The sequence below is a fragment of the Empidonax traillii genome, unplaced genomic scaffold, assembly GCF_003031625.1.
Source record: "Empidonax traillii isolate 1590-97213 ecotype Southwest subspecies unplaced genomic scaffold, ASM303162v1 scaffold247:size2371522, whole genome shotgun sequence".
Classification (NCBI taxonomy): domain Eukaryota; kingdom Metazoa; phylum Chordata; class Aves; order Passeriformes; family Tyrannidae; genus Empidonax; species Empidonax traillii.
The window spans coordinates 1,135,257-1,150,907 of NW_020955440.1; the positions used below are offsets into that span (position 1 = coordinate 1,135,257).

Below are 15,651 nucleotides of genomic sequence, written 5' to 3' on the forward strand. Positions count from 1 at the left end.
ATAATTTCAAGTGTATAATGTGCTTTGCTCAAACAAATAATTAATTCTGTTCACCTTTTGAAGTTCATTACGCAGAGCAGTCTCAATAAGGCACTGTTCAGCATAAAGACTTCAGGAAGTCTTTATTTGTAAGTATAAATCTCACTGTGGCATCTTCTGATCAGCAAAACAGGTCTTTTGCTATCTGGTCAGATGTCCTTCATGTCAGAGCTGCCTAAGAAATGGTAAACAAAAGCTTTGGACCACCCAAGAGAATATTCATCTTCCTTCCTTATACAGCAAGCCATCTCCAAATTACTGTTCTTTAATAGCTTCACCCCATGGTCCCCTTCCCACAGAAGGTCTCTGGACCAAGGAGTCACAGAGGACTCAACAGTACAGAGGAATCACAATCTGAATTTCCCTGTGCAGTGAACATGAGGCTGGCTTTCATTCTTTAGGTGCTGGTGGAGATGGAGATGAGCTGTGAACTCCCAGACTTTGTGCTCTGAAAGTCAGCAGAAGGAGACAGACGTGTCATGTTCAGGGGTTTTCACAAGTGGAGAAGCCTCTGTACCCAACACTGAAGAAATGTGGGTGAAAAAATACATGCTGAAATGAACAAAGGGGTATGCTATGGTATGTGAATTAGAAGCAGATAGCAAAGAGCTATCTGCAACCTCTCCAACAGTCCAGGGCATTGAGTGTCCCTGCATGCTCCAAGCCAAGTGTCAGCTTGTTGGGGGGCTGGGAATTGCAGTGTTGGAAATGACAGGCTGACAAGCTGTTCTCACAGATAGAGGCATTTTTTTGCAATGAGGCAAGAGTTAAACTTTGTGGTCAAGAGTTAAACTTTATAAACCTATATCAAACAACAACCTATGTTGTTCATGTAGTGTTTATGCGTTTGTACTGTAGAAGAATAAGTCTTACTTGGAAATAAGTCTTAATTTTGAAAGCTTTTAAATTTCTCTCTTTATATACTGATCTTGCACTATATAGAGGCCTAATCTGCTACTTTTAAAGTGTCATGTAAGCTGTAAGACTTGAATAATAAATGCTACATTAAGATAATCAACCTTTCAGACCAGGGGGTCATGGTCCTGAAACTGCCTGTTCATGAAAGCTCAAATTCTTCAGCTTTAGAAACCCGTGAAAGCATATAAATCACTTAAAGTAAACCCACAGAGAAATAACCTCCCCTTCCCCATTGCTGTCCTACTGTGGGAAAGACCTTTTGCTATCCCTGATTTCCCCCTGGAATGAAATAGCATCCAGCATTCAATACAAAATTAATAAAGGTATATGGAGCATGTTGAGCAAACAGTGACATATCCCCAATGGTGAATTTACATCCCCCCCACACTGTTTAAAATTAATAAAGGAAGACAGAGCATACAAAACCAACACAGGAGAGTATAAAACCTCACACACAGAGCCCGCCAAGGCTTGGCACTGAGGGTGGGCTGCTGCGCTGGAGTAAGCGTTGGGCAAAGCACATGTTGGAAATGCCGGTTCCCTTTATTGGGCAGGTTCAGGAGGCTGCTTGGCAGCATGCCCGGTGGATTTGTCACCTGGGAGTGGGCATTGCCTGGGTTATTTGTTGTGTTTTCAACATTTCTGTTGCAAACATTCCCTCCTTCCTGCAGGTGATGTGCAGGATAAAAGATGGCTGTTACAATTGGAGCCTTGCTCATCTGCACCCCACCTCCCACTTGCCTTCTGCCCTTCCCTCTCCCAAAGGCACATTCTGCTGTCATCAGCATGCAGTTATGGGTCTGTAAAAATGTTCTGTGATCTGAACAGCCAGCCAAAGGCTTCAGCAAGTGTTGTGATGGACCAGGGACTGCTGGAGCAAGGGAATGAAGATAGTATGAATGTCTGTGTGAGTCATTCCCTTCAGGAAATTTTAGTATAGAAAATAGACAAGAGTCTGCAAATACTACCTAGGATAATCTACCTGAATTATTTCACAGCTCTCAGATACCTCTTTATGAGCTGGGAGGCCTGGCATGGAGGTCAAATACCAAGAAGATGGGCTCTAGCAGTTATTCTACAGCAATTAAGCACAATTAGTTATACTCAAAGCAATCGCTAACCTCTTCTTTACCAACATGAACTAAAAGCTGTACACTTCAGAGCTGTGCCAACCCCCTCCACAAGTGCCAGCACTGATCCAGCTGCAGAAACTTCCCACAACTGACGGTGAACAGCTGGAAACTGTCAGTTTTTAAAATGTTTATGGCCACACATTTCTGGAGAGAAAACAGTTGTCCTGTGTTGCATACTGGCGTCAGGTTAAGCAATTCTTTATCACTCTGATGTTCTACAGACACCGCCAGTTACCCCCAGGTTTGCAACACCAGCTTCTCCCACCAGTTAATGTGTATTTTATGAGTCCAGAGATGATGCTGCAGAGAGTGGACCTCTGCCAAAAAGAGTTGTTCCTGCTTGTCTTCATCCTTGATTGTTTTTTTTTTCCTGTACTCGTGGCAGCTGAAGGAGGGGAATGCTGTAGCTGTGTCAAGAAAAAGCTGCCTAAACTGCTTTGTAGTTTGATGGCTGGTGCACAAATTTACAACTGCCTGGGAGCAATGTGTCAGCTGGGTGTCTTAGGCTCCTCATGTACCAGCTCTTACCATTGCTTCTAAGAGAAACTGCAGCAGTCTGTGGTGGTCTATTAGAGCTCTGCAAGTGGTACTGGCTGACAGCATTTATTTGGGGACTGGTTTGCAAAGATTCCAGAGATTTTTCAAGTTTGTTGTCCCAGGTGGGATCAAATCAGTTGCTAGTGTCCTCCATCTGCCAGCAACTCAGTGGGCCCTGGGTGGAAGGCCAAGGTGCTAAGCCACAAATTTCAGAAGTGTATTTTGTAAGTAATGCTTTATAGCTAACTTAAAGGTGAACTGTTAATTTGGATGAGGCAACTGTGTGTTAGGTAGGATGAAGTTGTTTCAAGAAAACATCTTCCTTCCAAGAAAATCCCTTCCTGTAGGCGAGTCTTTAGTCATCTCTGTAACCTTTGTCATCCTCTCCTCCCTGGAGAGTCTTCTCTATGACCTTTGCTATTTTACCAAGGCGCCTCATAAATTATTATTCTTTTAAATGGCACTTAGGCTGTCGTAGTGGCTGCTAGACTTGAAGATTTGCAGTCTACCCTGTAATTTTGAGAGGAAAAAAAATGGTTAAGTGACAGAAGAAATATTGTACTTCACGATAAAACTACTTTTGTGTTTCATTTTCTGCTCAAGTCATTCATATCCCTGTCACTAACCTCATTCAGGTCAAGGGCTTGAGGCAGAGATTGGGCATAATATTTTTGGTCAGACTGATGCATCTGAATATTACAAATATCTGTAATTTTGAAATTGAAATGAACATTGTGTTAAATCCTCAGGCAAATATTATTAAGGCATAATAGATTGCCGAAGTTTACATTTCTTTTGGCAATTCAGACACAGGCTCTGTTGGCTGGTTATTCCAGACATTAATGAACCTGTTCACACAAAGGGAGCTGCTCCTTATGGATGCAGATTAGATCCTATATTCTGCAAACTACACAGGAAAATCTGTGGCCCAAGTAGCTGACATAAAAATGAAAAAAATAATCAGGCACACATTAAATGTGAAGCATGGAAGAAAACATCTGCAGCAGTCAATGGACGTCTGGGTAACATACTTGCAGTGCTGTTTTGCCAGCTTACATCTGGAGCGGTTGATGAGAAGAGAACAGATGCTAGTGTGAAATAGGTCATCATAGCAGCAGGGCATCAGAACAGAGGCATTTCTTTTTTTCTTGCAGTAACAACTATTTCTTTTTATTCACACCCATTATGAAAATGTTCGCCAAATCTGAAATGTGAATGCATGTATTGTGACAAACTAGTACTCTTAAAGGGCATAAAGGTAAAAAGTAACCTAAGGAGGAGGCTTCAGAGAAGCAGCCCTTTTGCAGTACACACTGAGTATTCTTTAACAGATATGATGACTGTTTTTTGTTAAGATTATGATTTTTTTCCCCCTTGCTTTATTTATGTATTTAGTAGAGATGTTGCTAAATACCATCTTGCTGGCAAATGCCCAGAAGCGGAGATGCTAATTCAGGGGAGTTTCATCAGTCATTTCAAAGGAGAGGTCACACAGATAAGAAAAATGAACAGTACACAGTATGTGAAGCAGTGACATTCAATGAGTCCTTGTCACTAGCAGCCATTAGCATGGAGGCCTGCTGTTATGTTTCAGTGCTTTTCTTGACCAAGCAGGGAGCTTTTAGAGCACTGTAGCAGTTAATACCATACAAGTCATTGTTTCTTTCTTCAATGCTTTGTATTTTTAGTACCATTTAGATGTTTCTTTGTCCCCTTGTGCATCTAAAATTTTAAAGAGAATCAAAGAATGCATAATTTATATCTGTCCCAGAGGTAATGGAGTGACTCAATATCTGTGAAGGGGATGATTTTAAATTTCATGTCTTATGCAAGAGGTGATTTTTATATGAAAAGTGCAAAAATTGGCCTCAGGGATACCCAGATAATTACCCTTACAACAACAGGTGTGGACTCCAGAGGAGATTATAGCAGAAGGCTTTAGTGCCTTGTGTATCATCCTCCCATGGCATCATGGCTGACGTGATCGAAAACTTAGCTACTGATAGATCTCAGGGAATATGACTTATATTTTGACTAGGAATAACACATGCAGGAGGTCAAGAAGACAGGTTTTCTTTGACTCTGTTGAGGAACTCATGCAAGATATAAGGCATTTGCTTACTTCTGAAATTCTTTCCTTCATTTAAAGAATAGAACAATAGTTTATTGATGTTGGGCAGAACCCATCAGTACATGCTTTGTCATACAGCACAGTTCCACTAGACTTTCTGGTTTCGTTTACCACAAACCTGAAAGTGCCATGGCTAGAAGTAGATGTCTGCTTCTTTGATATGCTATATGTTTGAAAATGCACTTTAAGGTCTGTATTACAGGCAGTTCAAAGGGAATATAAATTGGTGCAGTATTCTCTCTTTTTTCTTTTCTTTCTAATCCAGTCCCACATATTCATTGCATTTTTATGCCAATGGTTTTCAATAACTTGTCTTTAAAAACAACTTACCACTTTGTATTTTATTTAACTTGGACTTTACTGCGTTTAAATGATGTTATGATCTAGCTACTCCTGTGTTTACAGTGTTTAACATCCTCTAAACCAAATCTATACTGACACTTAGCATTGTGTATCCAAAGAAACAGCTGATCTTATTTGCTTTTCCTTTGGAAGATCTCTAGTTTTAACTATTTTTTCCACTTCTTGCAGGATTGGCCATGAGAATTTGTAACTCTCCTTTGGAAATACTGTGATGGGGCCACTGAGAAGTTACCTTCCTGCATAGAGGTATGTAAACTGTATTGCATTCTGACTTTTTGTCATGGTTTAGGAATAGTATTCTCCGATTTAGTGTTCCCACTGAAACCACTCCAAACCATGGGCTGCTTGATCACTTCCCCCTTCCTCTCCTCTTCCCCTGTGACAGACTGGTGAGGAGAACTGGAGGCACAAAAGGTAAAGATTAGGGGTTGACGTAAGAACAATTTACTGGAAACAGCAAGGAGATAAGAAATTACCAGTGATGGCAACAGTACTAATAAAAGAGTGTACAAGAAAAGAAACATCATTGCTCAGCATGGAGAAACCCCAAATAATGCAGGACTGCTCCTTCTGCCATGCTACTCTGACCCAGAAGTGAGCCCTCCCTTCTATCCCTAGAAAATGATGTGAGGTGTTAGAGAATAACCTCTCAGTCCTAGCCATGCCCTCTCCTGGCTATTGCAAAGCTTAACCCTGTTCTGGATGGAATGAGGACACTATTTCAGCATGTAGACTCCTATACTAACATGTTATCTTTTTTATCTTGAATGCATGCAAACCAAATCTAATTATATTGTGGAGAAAGTGTTGTGAAAAAATTATTTTTGTTTCTTGCAATATGATTAAGACATAACTCGGTTCTGTTACGGTTGTATTGATGTAGAGCAACGCGTTCATCTTTCCTTTGAGGTGAATTACTGCAGTTTATAGAGTTGAACTGCAGAAAGGAATTGGACCTGTACGTCATTTTCTTCTGACTGCTACGCCTTTCAGTGTGTTTTGAAACTGCATTACCCTAAAAGGCCCTGCAATCGATTGCTCCTACCCAGCTTGCTAACATGTGAGCAGCTGACCCACAGTTATAGCTATAGATGTTTTGAGAAACACACTTAGCAAAGGGTCAGCAGAATTACTGAGGCTTTCAGGTCAGGAGGAGCTCAGGTTCATGAAAAGTTTAAAAAAATTAAAAAAAAAAAAAGATTGTGTTTAAAAGACTGTAAAAGGAGCAGAATATTAATGATTTGATTCCTCTAGTGTCATCATGGCAAGGAGCAGCGAGGAGCCTGTAGCTAATGCAATGTCCTCGTCAACCGGAACAATAGTGTTATAAGCACTGTGGCCCACGATTGCTCTGATTTAGAGGGCAGAAAACACTCCCCTGCATTTCAATATGCTTTTCTATGCAGATGTATAACGGAGAAAGATTTGAGGTGTGGATTCATTGTCCCTGGAGGTTTTTAAGATGAAACTGGATGGGGCACTTAGGGCCATGGTCTAGTAACCACAGCGGTGTTGGATCAAGGGTTGGATTTGATGAACTTGGAGGTCTTTTCCAGCCCAGTTGATTCTTTGATTCTATGATTTCTTACTGCTTTCAAAGGTAATATTGAACAGCATTTTTATAGAAATCTTCCCAGAAAAACCTATGGGAATCAACTTTTCCGTCTGGATAGTCATGCACTGCTGTCGGTCACTCTCAGAGTCTGTGGGAGCTCTATGTAGTCCTAAATAATAATTTTCAAAAATGTTCATTTTGGAACATGTTCCATTTCATATGCTTGGTTTACTTTGGAGTACTTTGGGTGTTACTGCTGTCCATGTTGCCTCTGTGGTCATATACTATTCTATTAGCCTGTAGGAATTCTGCAGGGAAAGGGACCTGTAAACCTTAAACAAAACCAATATCAGATTGATTAAGGGAATGAGTGGTATCCAAAACAACTTTTAATTTATTCTTGAAAATGATTATGATTCGGTAATATCTTTTAAAGGCAACACAGCTCCAAGATGCTTTAGAAACTCTTTGAACCTACATGTGAAACCTCACAAAAGGCTATGGCTTCTGTAATGAGCAAAGGCCCTACATCAGATCAGTTGAGATACTGCAGAGACAAATCTGATAGTGGTGCCTTGGGCCTGTGTTGAGTGAAAGCTCCATGTTTAAAAATAAGTAGCTTTTCAGTGTAATTGAACAACTGTTGAATGATCTGTGTCATCCTGAGGCTTTGACTGCACTGTTTCTTTCTTTAATGATGATCTCCCTTAGGGCAATATTTGTGGTTTTCTTTAGCAGGGGGTGGAGAGAAAGAAGTGCAAACACTGAAAGACATTTAGGATACAGGGAGAAAACTAGTTGCGGTATCGGCATTTGGGTTGTAAATCCTTTACTTGCAGCAGCAGCAGCTTTATAAAATCTTCCATTCCAGACAAGTCTATGAGTGTTTTTTGAATCAACACTTACCCAAGACTTCCAAGAGTTACTGTTGAAATTGCCAAAGCAAAGTGTGGTTAGACCTGTGTCTTAAAAATTTGATACAAATATAGTCAACAGCTGCTATGTGGAGAAAGCTTAGACATTGCTCTCTAAAACACATTTTAAAAATGTCCTTGTTCACAAGTCTGATTCCTGAAAAATTGTGATGTACATACAAATTAGTATCATGTAATTTAAAAAGAGGGTAAATATGATATTAATTTGATACATACACATATTCAATGTAGGTATACGAAGTGCAATAAAATAGTTTGGGTATGGGTGTGCTGCACCTTCATTATAATGCAGAAGCAAAGGAAAACGAATTAAGTTAAAAGGCAAGACAGTTCTACTGAAAAGGAGATAGAAGGTGCAATTTCCCTTTGGAAAGTATTGCCCCAAGGTATTATCAAAAGGTATCTCAAGAAATAGATATTTACAGGAATAGGAATGCCATCATAGATGTATTTTTCATATTACACATTTATAAAGCAGTTACAGCAGTTACACAGCAGTTACCTAATGGAAGGTTGAACTCAGCAATCCTCATCCTGGGGTTTCGGTGAGGCTTTTTCTGCAACTGTGTAGGTACCTTTTGTACCACTTCTCTGCAACATCTGGTAAAGGCACTGAAGGAAAAAACAGGATAGTGATCTGGCTAAATAATTAGTTTAACCTAGGTCATCTTTTGCCATTTATCCCATGTCTTTCACTGCAAATCTCTTTTTTTTTATTATTTTTTTTATTTTTTTTTTATTTTGTGTCTCCTCCTCTTACACAGTTCTTGTTTTCTTAATCTCTCTTTTATTTCCTGCCTATGAACCCTCAACACATTCTTCTGAAAAGCCTCTCTTTCCCTGACAGTTTTATTACTTATTCTTGCTTTGGCGGAGTTCCTGAAGTTTTTCCATTGTGGTCACTGAATGCCTCTTGGGGTGTCCTCAAACCTTTTCCCTTGACACCCTAATGGTTAAACAAGTGTCTTCGTTTTATGGGGAGCAGGGAAAAACAGAAGTGGTGAAAACAGTTCATTGCCACCACATGGGATGGGAAGCCTCTGACTCCTGGAGCTGGGCTCCACTGCTATGTCCTCCTGTTAAAACATTCTGGGTGCATGGTCAGCCTGGGCTGGCTCCTGCGGGAGTTTGGTGGAGGGAGCACTGCTCCAGTATCTTGCTGCTTCTTCAGTGATGAAATCACAGCTGGCAAAATACCAGTCTGTCAAAAGACATGGGAGGGAGAGGGAGAAAGGAAGGGAAGAGCCTAGGGAGAGCACTTTTCCACCCGAGCATGTAATCATGGCAACCGTACTTTTGATCTGTGTACCAGCACTGCACACAAATCTGCTGCCACTGCATTAGATACACATGCCTGCCTTAAAGCCACAGAGGGTCAAACCCTCTATACCACCAGGCTTTGCTCAGGACTCAGCTGTCCCACCAGAGGCTTCAATGCAGGGCTACAAAGAGAAAGCAGGGGGAGCTGATGCACAAACCAGAACCATGGAGGAGCATGTTATCTTTGTGCACCTTATATGTAAATTACCTGGCTACAAAAAGGAAGAAAAGAGAGGGAATGTTACTACCTGGAAATGTTCCATGTGTGCATTTGATACATATATTTGAATTATCGAAAAGATGGAAAACAAATAGTTAGGTAGCTGGAGAAAATCTGTAAGCTAGATTCTTGAAGGGAACATGTGAGAATAAAATGGGAAGATGGGGGAAGTAAATCTCACAAAACTACCATGGAGGGACAGTTACATTTTATTAGAAAAAAAATTCAAACCAGACTCTGATTTTGTAAAGGCTATTGTGTCCAAATCGTGAGTTGTATGTGCAAGCTATTATAAACACAACGAAGCTGTGCAAGGACTTGAGCACAAGTATTATGAGGGAGATAGAAGTGTTTAGTTTGGAGAAAAGGAGGCGCAGGGGAGATCTTATTGTTCTTTACAACTACCTGAAAGGAGGTTGAAGTGAGGTAGGAGTTGGTCTCTTCTCCCATGTAACAAGTGGTAGGGTGAGAGGACAAAGCCTCAGGTTGTACCAGGGAAGGTTTAAATTGTATATTAGGAAAAGTTTCTTCATGGAAAGGATTGTCCAGCATTGGAGCAGGCTATCCAGGGAGGTGATGGAATCATCATTTCTGCAAGTATTCAAAAAACATGGGGATGTGGCACTTAGGGACAGGGTTTAGTGGTGAATGTGGCCATGCTCGGTTAATGGTTGAACTTGATGATCTTGGAGGTCTTTTCAACCTTAACAATTCTATGTTTCTATATACATTTTTTACTTCTATTTTTGAATGATGGCTCAAAGTACCTGTGACCATTCACCTGTTTTTTTGTTACCTAAAAGAAGTCATGGAACAAATGATTATTAGAAAAACTAAAATGGCATTTTGCTTATCTGAGTAAGGGCTGTGGCCAGAGATACTGCAAGAGACTGAAATTAATATGAATACAGGGAAAACAAATCAACCACCAACCCAGAGAGCAGCTTCCACTGTCTTTTATGTTTTGAGTTCTTTTCAAGGTTTTTCTAGGATTGGTGGCAAGTGCTTCCTCTGCTGGAGGAACACTCCAGAAGCATCCTTAAATACCTCCCTGTTATGTTAATGATAGCTACTGCCCAGAAGAATGGGAACGGTTGAGAGACTCCTGCAAACTACACAAAGTGCTCATAGTCAGAGATTAGGGTAAACCTCTTTGCTACTCTTACACCAGTGCCATCATCTTGTGCTTCAAAGTGGCAATTAGATGATAATCTTTGCTGATCTTAACTTTTGAGACATAACATAAAAAGAAGGGATATCTTTAGTGTGAACAGCCAAGAACAATTTAGGGACAGCAAAGATAAGTTGGCTCATTTGCCTTCATTACCAGCAAGAGCAGAGTTGTCTAGATAATGGGTGATTATTTACCTAATCTTCCAGTAAGGAATATTTCAGTGCCACCCCATGTAGTCTCTTCCAGGGCTACACAACACTTGAGTATTTCTGAAATCCGGAAATTGGATTATGCTCTGTTTGCTCCATTGGAAGCCACTTGGTGTCTTATTTATAGATATACAGTTGAACATAACTTACCTTATGGTAATTTGTCAAATATTAGAAGGAAAAATTACTTTACATTGTAGCTGATTTAATTAATCTGTTTTTCAGAGTAAGCATTTGCAGATCTTATATGTCCATTCTAAACACTTTTCTTGCTGTCTTTCTCCCATTTACCTGTATCCTTCCACATACTGCTAATTTCTCGACACAAGTGCCAGCATTAAGAAGCTGAATATAGTCAGTATGACTTTCAGATGGATACAAGTTATGTAAAATAAGCACAGAATTTAAAAGCTCAATAATTAATTATGGAGATACACCCTCAATTAAAATGACCCCAGTCCATATTTTGCCTCAGTTTTGTCTAGGTGGAGTCACTGGTAGTGTCTTCTCTCTGTTCCATCTGTTAAGCTCTCTCCGTATGATACTAGGTAATGAATGACGTTGTTGGAGAAGCACTAAGTGTGCAACTGATAGCTCTCAGCATATGGATAATGACCCATCTTGCACCTTTTCATTGTCCACATTCTGGCTGCACAGCGATATCTGAACAATAGATGAGACGAAATGGTGGCCATAGCACATTTCAGAAACAATAATTGTCCATTTAGGTCCCTTTAAAAGAAAGACAGCAAAGAACTGCTAAGTTTTCTATGCCTAAGGCCCTCAGAAGAATCAGTTACACATCATGAATAATAATAATAGAAGAGGGAGGACAGCTGCTCCACTGAACATCATCAGTATTGACACCTTCCAGGAGGAGTAATCCCTTTGACCAAAGCAGATGTCACAGCAAGATAAAAGTCATAAGCTACAGATCCAGTGAAAGTCTGTTGCCCTATACAGAAAGATACAAATTTATTTCACTTCTGAAAGGCAGTTAAAACATCTTCTCCAGCTAAGAGGAGAAATCCACTGTCACCTCTACTGTCCAAGTCTCCAGAAGCAGTAGTGAAACCTGAAGAGAATACTTTAAAAACGAGGACTGTTGAGATGTGTTCAAGTGACAACCGAAATGAACAGTTAGAAAACAATCTTTAATTTTTTTTCCACCACAGCCCCGCACAATATTGGCAGGTTAATGTCCTTTCTCTCCTGCTTTTTAGCTAGAGTATAAAGAAAGTTTACCCATTCAAATGGAACGTTAAAGGATTTTTTGGATTAGTTTACATGATAGAAAATCATAGAATCTTACAATCATTTAGGTTGAAAAAAACTTTTAAGATCATCCAGTCCAACTGTTAATCTGGTGCTGCCAAGTCCGCCACTAAACCGTGTCACTAAGTGCCACATCTACACACATAGCGCTTCTGGGAGTGAGGGTCCCAAGATATACTGCTACAGAATGACTCAGGTTTCTAGGGTCAGTTATCATTTCAGTAGAGGGAAAATACGGAGAAAGTGACTACTCAGTGCCGCAAGTTAAAAAACAAACAAACAAACAACAACCAAAAGAAAAAGAAAAACTTAAAGGAAACCATATCAACTTTAATATGGTTGGTTGACTCTACAGAAGAAATGATCCAAATGTCACTATAGGCAACCATGAAGGACTGTGCTCCTACTTAATGTTATTGATCCCACATTCAGAAAAAAACCCAAAAGACTCCCGAATATTGTGTTCAAGAGGTATTCTAAGAATCTGAGGAAAGCTTGACCAAGCAGTTTGCTCAAAGAACAAAAATGAAAGTAGAAAGATGAAAGGATATCTTGGGTCAAGCTACTCATTAACTTTGAGCTTTCAGAAGACTATTAAAAATTAACCAAGGAAAAGGTAGTACATACTATTGCCCAAAATATCTCAGAAGTAAAAAAAAAAAAATTGTTCTTCATCTCAGTAACCACAGATTTTTTTCCTAAAATTATCCTAGAAAATTAGGAAGTAGCTTGAGGGCCCTGCAGCTGCATCAACTCTACTGACACTTTTCCTATCTGAGCTGTGGCTGATCAGTTTCCGAGGGCCTCCAGTGATGGAGATTCTCTGGGGAATTCATTCCAATGCCTGATTTTCCTTACCATTAGAAAAATGCTTTTTTTTCTTTTTGTAACATATGAGCTACTTTTGTTATACCTGCAGTGAACAGGAACAGGATATTTCCTTTTTCCTTGCAACTGTATTTGAGATCTTCAGGGTCTTTTGTCAGGTTTCCCCAAGTTTTGTCTTCCTTGGATTAATCAACGAATTAGCCCTTCAATTTTTTTTGTCATGCTTTGTAGAATACTCACTGTTATTTAGTCACATCCTCCTTAAAATGTAGCATCCAACACTTTACCCAAGGTTATGGTTGAAGTCCTTCCAAAGCAAAGTAAAAAAGGAGAATTCCCCCATGTGTCTTGTAGATAACATTCTCCCTTGTATTTCCAATCTGGTATTCATACATACATGACAGTGACTCAGTTGAAGCTTCTGATCTACTGGTCCTCAGGTCCTTGATAGTAAAACTAATCCTGTTTGGTTATTTCCCATTGAGTGTTTGTTGAGTTAACTATTTCTGTTTGCTGAGTTAACTATTTCTGACCTCACCTCTCAAGGTTAATTGCCAGCAGTTCTAAGATTTTCTTTGTCAGTGATCTAGGTATTCTAGGGTGAAATTCATAAGATCCAGACAATTTGAAATATTTTAATTTATCTTGATTCTCTTTAATCTACTTTTTCCTGTTATGAGCTGAATTGCTACTCCTTTATCTTCAGCGTTAACTGTTGTGGCTTTCTGATCACCACTGATCCTAAAAATAGTTTTTTCATCCATTGAGTGGCAAATGAACTCTTTCTTCTCACTATTGATAACAGCAGTTTCTTACTATTGTACTTAGTGGTTTTCTTAGGAAGGTTTTCTACCTTTGAAGCCCCCAACAAAAGTACATGGAAATGTTACACACACTAGAGGAAGGGAAGACAAAGTACAATTTTCATAATATGGGACTTCACAGAGGCACTAGACTTACAAGTGCAATTGAAGTTAGTTACAACAGTACTTGACAGGTAGCACACAGATGTCCCTATTCTTACAGTCTCAATGTAAACCTGACTTGATCTAATTGAAACAAGAACCAGCACCAAAGAAAATAAAGGAAAATGTTTCAGAGTTACCAAAGATCTTGAAAGCAAAGGTCAAATCCAGGAGAGAGCTGAGTCTGAAATATGGCCCCCTTTTTATAAAATTGACTGATATCGGGATTTTTATTTAGTGGAGACTTAATTTCTTCATAATGCTGTTCTTCTAATGTTTTTGGGCCACCAGTTTCCTTTGTAGTTAATCAAGTGTTCTGTGTTTCTGTCATTCCATGAAAATATCCTGAGTGTTCTTACATTTTTTATTTTCTCTTCACACACCTTTTTTACTTTTTGAGTTGACAAAGAAACAAGGGGGTTACAGAGTAACAGGTTGAACACATAGCTTATTCTGTAACAAGCTTTCATACTTTTGTCCAATATTCCTTCTTTTTTTTTTTTTTTTTTGGCGGGGGGTGAGGGGGAGGTGATGGGGTTGAGCTATTCAGCAGTGTTTCTGAAATCCTGGCCAAAGTTCTGCAGAAGAGCTCCTGTCAGGTTTTCATGTCTGTCACACATGAGTGAGATCAATCAACTGCACTATCTGTTCCCAGTGAAGTGTAGATATACAGAGAACGCTGGTTGTTCTCTTGTTCTGGGGCATGAAGCATTTTGAACGTCTGATCTTTCTATAATCCTTCCAGGAGCATTCTCCTTTAATGCTAGAGGCCTTTGATGCCAGATTTTATAATGGTCACTCCGGCAATCCTTCCACCATTAATACATCTTTGATTTTTCATGGCTCTGTCTGTAGGTTGAAGTGAGTTGGGATATCTGTTGGAACATTTGTCAAGAGCCATATGGTCAGCAGACAGCTTGTAGTGCCACAGGATGAGCTTTCAAAAAAAAAAAAAGTCAGTGTTTGATAGACAAATGTATCATATTATTTTAAGGTCTTTGAGTTATAAAAAACCCCCCACAAGTCTACGTGAATGTCCTTCATGACAGTGTTTTGGTTTTTTGAAGATATTTAACTGTGTGTGGTATTTAACTGAACTGTTGACAGTCTTACCACTGAATGCATGATGTGCCTAAGACTTAAAACCTAAATCAGTGTAGAGAGCTGTAATTTAACAGCCTATGGCCTTGGTTGAGAGACTTTTCCTCACTCCCTTAGTTCTCCATTTGTACTCTGTTCTGCAGAATTTCCTCAAAAGTTGAAATCCTTGGTTTATACTTCAGCTTCCCAGGATTCAGATGCTCAGTGAGAGTCCATAGACCTACAGCTAAGGGTTTACATCTACACAGCAGAGGAGTTCCCTCTGTCCATTTTCCAAGCCAACCAGAAGTTGTGTAGCACAGTTAGCATGATGCTGAGTACGAGCTTATAAATTGCTGTGATTGGCAGTGTTCATTAGCTCTGACTCAGTGCAGTTAACTTGGCCTCAGCATTGCTAGTGAGTTTATCTGGCTTCCAGTTGTCTCTGACCCACAACAGAACTATCCTTAGTTCATTCAGTGTGAGTCCAGCAGGCTGGTGTCATCACCCAGACCATGCAGGCCCATGCCATGGTACACTTTGCCTGACATTTAAAGCACCACAGATCCCTGGGAACAAAAAACTCTGTGAGCAGACAAGAAGCCTCCTCCAATGGATTAATGTCCCCTCTCCTGTTGGCCGGGAGGCTCTCAGAGACATACATACATGACCTATGAGGTCTAAAATATGTCTGATTTATTAGGATAGCTCAGGGTTTTTATAGCATCTGTATACAAGGTCTCGTGAGAAGAAGCACACAATTGGTTACAGGTCACTGTCCAGCTGAAAACATGCATTACAAATACCTTTATAATTGGTTATTAACAGGTAACAAGGCAATTGTTTACTTTATCGAACTCCACCTTCTTCTTGGCACCAATTTCTCTTTGTTCTCGAAAAGACACCCGCAGCCATCTTGGGACCTATAACTTATAGTACCTATAAAACTATGTAAAAGTTTATAAAAGT

General features: G+C 39.8%; 1 protein-coding gene across 5 annotated transcripts in view; it reads left to right on the plus strand.

Moving 5' to 3' along the window:
- ENOX1 (ecto-NOX disulfide-thiol exchanger 1) overlaps positions 1-15,651 on the plus strand; it is a 361,423-nt gene that overhangs the window by 110,220 nt on the left and 235,552 nt on the right. For all 5 annotated transcript variants that reach the window (XM_027888872.1, XM_027888868.1, XM_027888873.1 and 2 more), the window contains one exon: positions 5,290-5,367. The gene's annotated coding sequence lies outside the window, so the exon portion shown is untranslated. The remainder of the gene's footprint in view (positions 1-5,289; positions 5,368-15,651) is intronic.